A 5,014-nucleotide genomic window follows, 5' to 3' on the forward strand; every position below is an offset into this window, starting at 1 on the left:
TTAATTGCCTCATCATAAAACACGCTTCATTCAAACTCAACAGAAGCAAAATAAATCTCAGTCCAAACTGTCTTGGTTACTTTTGCTAGTAATCTAGTCAATAAGTCCACTTTTCCAACAATCACCAGCTCCGGTTTGGTCCAAATAAATCCTGAATTCAACAAGTTAAAGTGTAAAAACATGCTGTTATTCCCTAAGTTCTCTCTGTGCCTGCTGGCCGCTGGCTGTTTACAGTCCTGTAACTCCTTCCACTACTAGGTGTCACTGTGTCTTTCAGCTCAGCTTCCTTTTCCACCAGTAGAGACTGGAGACTGAGCTCTTGTGGTGCATGCTGTGCACTACATACATGAGTTTAGTAGACAAAGGAGCTTGTTTATTTGTGACAGTATAGAAAAACATACCTTCAACATTTCTAAATACCCTGGTATACTGTACCCTGGTTTAGCACTGTTGAGACAGACATGTCAGTCACAGACTTTGCATTTTTGGGACCATATTGTTTTTGAGGTGACTTTTTACCCACTTCCAAAGAATTCTGGCCAAATTTAGAGGTACGATGTTGAGGTATTTCAGCTCAGCTAGAAGAAGAAATATTTATTTCAAACATCAATGATAAATGTCTCAGTTGTCCCCACAGAATTAGAATTTAAAAGTGTGGCAGTCACTCTGTCCTCTCTAAAATTTGGACATTTTTGCATGTGTTGGAGCACAGGCAGAACTCTTCATGAGTTCTTCAGCTACAGTTTGTGGAATTTGACTCGCGTTATGGATAATTTCTCTGATCAGAGCTGATCTGGTCAGACAGATGGATGAGAGGAGCAGCTGCACCAGAGGCGAGTGAATGCAAACTTTTACACCTAACACAATGAATGTTAAAGTTTCACTTTCACTACGCCTGCTGCTTTCTCTGTGCTCAGAGTACGCTCTGTACTCTGACAGTGTGGTGCAATGAATAATGGTCCAGTCCAAAAAAATAGAACATCAAAATGTGGCCACCATAAATAAATGAATGTGTGGGAAAACCTGTGGGAAAACCTGCATCAGTTGGTTTAAGATGCATGTTTCTTTACCTGCAGTAAAGAGCCAATGATGCAGAGACAGGACGCACGGTTGGATCATCTTGTGTTGTCATAGACTTGCCTCAGTGTTGGAAAGTCACTACTTTTCATCTCTTTGGGTCCCTTTTTTTTTCTTTCAAAGAAATTATTGGAAATGTAGAACTAAAACAAAAGCAAATGAAAGGGTGGATTTTCACTTGAAGATAGTTGAATTGTACTTTGTGTTTTAAATGTAGCTGCTGACCCAATCAAAAACGGTTCTACTCCATGAGAGTGTTTTCTCTCAAGCTGTAATGCCTGCTGTGGTTAAGAGAAGTCAACAGGAAGTTGCTTACACCATGACATGTTACTTAACTTCACCTTCCTATTCGCCCAGTCTTTCCCCTCCTCTTGCTGTACAATAAGAATCCCACACAATGTAAATGACTTCTCACCCTAAAGTCCTTACTGTAATATAGTCTGAGTGCATTCTGTGTAATGCAGATATTAAACCCTGCACCACAGTTACTGCCTTATTCATCTCACTCTGAGCCAGTTCAGTGAATGTGAATGAGAATTGTTGTTCAAGTATATTTTGAACATGAATGGTGAAATATTTAATATGAAGAATTACAGGTGAAAGGTACGGAAGCCCATTTTTGCCAGATAACAATCACAATACTTGTGGGAACATTTTGGTCCCTGATTTTTCTGCTTTTCTTGCTAGTAAGCAAGTCACCATTCGGACCATCATTTCGACATAGTTGACTATCTCGTAGGTTTGAATTTAATTGTTTTAGTTCTTTTAGTGAATGACTTAAAGTCAAACATGAGATAATCAAATGTAATTATGACAAAATTTAAATCAGAATTTTGACTTTACAATTCAGAAAGTCTAACTTATTGCCATAATGGCACCAAGCTCTGTCTCATAATTTTGACTTCCCCAAAGTGTTTGTGTTCTTGTTGTTTGGCATTAATGGTTTTCCATAGCCAGGTGAACCTGCTGTTACTGTGCTGTCACTGTGGGCCTGTCCCCATGTGCACCACACACACCGTCACCCTGATCACAGTGCAATAGTGTATTTTAGCGTGTAAAAGTGCTGATACGGTTGTTTTTTTTTGTTTTTTTAGTACGATCATGTTTTTATGTTATTTCATTGATTTCTAAGACCTGTGATTTAACAGGAGGACCTGTTTTCTGCTGGAGATTGATCCTTCAGTGAGCTCTCTGAAGGCTCATGCAGCCTTTTTTTCACTGGATGTGTGATTCTGCTGTTTGTGTGAGTTTGAGGTTACATGTGCTGAAGCTGCCTCATCCTGTTTGGACTAAAGAGACGGATTTGTGCAGGTTTAAATGTCCTGCTGACGGCTGATTGTTTGACTCTTTTCAGGTCTGTTGCACCTTGGGATGTTTCTCTCGTTATTTGAGTATGGGAGCATTATTGAAACACAATTATTTCATATTCATTTGAAACCAAATGAAAGTTTCATTTTTGTTTGACCAGCAATAGTTAATGCATGTGTTGAAGTTTCATTTTTTTCTGTTGAATTTGAAATGTTGTCTTTGTTGTGAGGAATGTTGAAAGCAGTGATGCTGCTGTTGAGATGGTTTGAGTCATGACTGATGTTTGTAATAAAACTTTTGGTCTTATGTTTTTGTTGTTTTGATTTTGCAGTCAAATTTATCCATAGAATTCCAGTGTTTACATCTGTCAGTTATTCATGACTGTTGACCAAACGGCAAAATATGTGGCTGAAAATGAAGCAATGTCTAAAACTGCAGCCCCTGGAGTAGTTTGGGCAGATGATGCCTTGCTCAAGGTCACCTTGGCAGTACACAGAAGTTGAACTGGTACCTGCCAGTCCACACTCCAGCATGCAGCTACTTGATCAGTGACCCTCTGGTTCCCAAGCAATGCCATCCTAAATTATGAAAATTATATTCTGTGCCCTGTTTGGTGCATTTTACGCACTTTTTGTGATAATTTTGGCTGTGTTCATGCATATGGCATACATTTTGGCAAGATTGTGTATTTTTGTTGAATCTTTGAATTTCCAGCCCAGCTCAAACAATAAGTCTAAAATACGCTGTGTAAACTAAATTCAATTTCTTTAAATTTTCTTTCAGTTGTATTTATATAGCCTATTATCACAAAACGCAGTTTGCCTCAGAGGGCTTTACAGCATACGGCATCCCTCTGCCCTTAAACCCTCACATTGTCTACGGAAAAACTGCCCCGGAAAAAAACTGTAACGGGGTAAAAAAAAATGGTAGAAACCTCAGGAAGAGCAACTGAGGAGGGATCCCTCTTCCAGGACAGACAGAAAATACATGCTATTTCAGAAAGTGCACTGTCACTATCAATGTTGCAGCTACTTGCAGCCGAATCCCAGGCAGTGATCATATATATGTATGTATGCATGTGTGTGTGTGTGTGTGTGTGTGTGTGTATATATATGTATATATATGTGTGTGTGCGTGGGTGTATATATTTAAATATATGTGTATATATATATGTGTGTGTGTGTATATATATTTAAATATATGTGTGTGTGTGTGTGTGTATATATTTAAATATATGTGTATATATATGTGTGTGTGTGTGTATATATATTTAATTAAATGTGTGTGTGTGTGTGTGTGTGTGTGTGTGTATATTTAAATATATGTATATATATGTATATGTGTGTGTTTTTAGCATGTAGTATATGGAAAAAATTTATTATTTCCTGCAGTTGTTTTTTCATCTAAAAACAGCAAAAACATAGCATTTAAAGGGTTAAAATTCAGAAAAAGGAATGAAAGTGTGCTATTTATTAATTGATTAGGACTGATGTCGGTTAAAACTCAGTGATACTGAACTCAGTGAAATGGAAAAAAATATAAATCTATAATATTTTTTAAAGCTTGATTTTGAAAAGTGCAATTTTTGTGCAAAGCAGTATGGCCGATGGCCCTAAGGGTTAACAGTCACTAGATCTCAATCCAACTGGACTATGGGGATGTTGGCAAGCTCTCTACCACGTCATCAAAACGCTAAATGAGGGAACATCCTTTAGAACGAAGCTGTTCATCTGTCGTGAAAGGGTGTCTACGCATTGGCGCATGTATGAAGTTCCACAGGAAAAAGCTGCTTCACTGTTTGCTCTGATAAAAGTCCTTGAGGTGTCTGTTTGGTTAATAATTATTATGCTCAGTCAGCATAAACAAAATGTTCAGTCTCAGAGTCCTGAGGTGAAAAGATTTGTAAGATGCAGAAGATGTGAGGTGACGAGCTGCTGTCCCTGGACTTGTGTCCTAGCAGACCTCACAGCTCTGATAAGACCACCTGCTGTTGTAAGGGGAGAACATAGTTTAGACTCAAGGTTCATGGAGGGAGCTGAAAATGTAACTTCCTCTGAAAGGGTCGGCTCTCTGCCTGAATTTTTTTTTAATGTTTCTTAATGCTTTTTAGTAGTTATTTATTTACTTAAAACATGAGATGAAGGAAATGAGCAACAAAAGAAGAAATGACCCCCTAAAAAAGTTCAAAAACTACCTGAAAAATAGGTCAAAAAAAAAAAAAACAAGGCAAACAAGTGTTCTAAATCTACTGATTTCTTACATTCCTGGAACATGTTTTACCAATTTGCTCGTTGCCTTATTCCCCATGTCTCTGAAAGAAATCAAATCAAAACAGCATACTAAGTGTATACAGTATGTGGGTATGTATGTATGTGTGACCCACTCTCAAGGTGTCTGTTCTGGTATGTTAATTGCCTGTTCATTGATGCAAATGGAAATAAATTTTAAAAAAAAACAGCATATAGCATTTAACTCAAAATCATAAACACATCATAGGGAAGTATGTTGTCAAAAAAACATAAAAGTGTCAAAGTAAAGAATGTCAGTCAAAAAATTGTCCAAATATAGTGTGTCCAAAATATGAAAACACTATATCATAATATGTCGCTCAAAATTAGATTTTAAAAAA

This window comes from Plectropomus leopardus, chromosome 15 (genome assembly GCF_008729295.1).
Source record: "Plectropomus leopardus isolate mb chromosome 15, YSFRI_Pleo_2.0, whole genome shotgun sequence".
In the NCBI taxonomy this organism is placed as follows: Eukaryota; Metazoa; Chordata; class Actinopteri; order Perciformes; family Serranidae; genus Plectropomus; species Plectropomus leopardus.